The sequence below is a fragment of the Alligator sinensis genome, unplaced genomic scaffold (assembly GCF_000455745.1).
Source record: "Alligator sinensis unplaced genomic scaffold, ASM45574v1 scaffold352_1, whole genome shotgun sequence".
NCBI classification, from domain to species: Eukaryota; Metazoa; Chordata; order Crocodylia; family Alligatoridae; genus Alligator; species Alligator sinensis.
The window spans coordinates 1,613,830-1,614,862 of NW_005842223.1; positions in this window are offsets into that span (position 1 = coordinate 1,613,830).

Sequence of the window (1,033 nt, forward strand, 5' to 3'; positions counted from 1 at the left end):
TGATGGGTGACTTCGGCCTGCCCAAGATTACAGGTCATTGGCTGGAAAAAGGCTCGTGTTACTGCCTTCCCTGTAACCCCTACCACCGGCACAGTCTTTTTACTTAAAGGTTTCAGTTTTTGAGTTAAGACAGAATGGGCAGCACCTGTATTGACAAGAAAATCTATTAATTTATCTTTGTCCCCTAGTTGCATTTTAACCAGAGGCTCGTCAGGGGACACTGGGATCTGGGTTATCTTTTCCCTCACGGGCCTCCGGTCCCCTTTAATCTGAATCCCTTCTAAAAGCAAACAGTCTACTGCGCTCCTCTCTTTTCTTTTCCTGAACACTTTCTCGGTTAATAAATACTTGGTAAGCAATGTCTACTAGTTGGGAAATAGGCATACCTGCTGCTCCGTCTGTCTTCTGCAATTTCTTTCTAATGTCCGGTGTACTCTGACCTATAAAGATCATATTTACCACGCGAGCGTTTGATGTATCCTCCGGGTCCTCACGGGTATATTGTCTGAAAGTAGTGTAAATTTTTTTAAAGAAAGCACTCGGGGTCTCATTCGTCTCCTGTCGGACCTCATATACCTTATTAAAACTCTGAGGTTTTTTCACAGCATCTCTCAATCCTCGGGGGATATATTTTCAATAGGCGTGGATAGAGATCATAACTTGGTCTGGTTTTTAATCTGGCCCCTGGGTGGGGACATGATTGTCCCTATTTCCTTGCAAGTTCCCTGCGGTAATTTTTTTTTTACGTACTCACGGGCTTTGCCTTCTACCATTTTTCTCTCCTCTGGTGTCAACAGGATATCTAAAAGAGACTGAACATCTGCCCAGGTTGGGTTATGGGTTTTGAAAATCGTTTTAAACAGGTTTTGTACCTTTTCAGGATCTTCTCTCAAGCTGGGGGTATTGTTCCACCAATTATATAAATCTGATGTAGTGAAAGGAATGTGCACAAAGGTTTGACGGTAAGTTGGCTCTCCCTTGTCTTCGAGAGGCCCTGGTACCACTTGTTCTCTTAGGGGAAATACCCCATTTC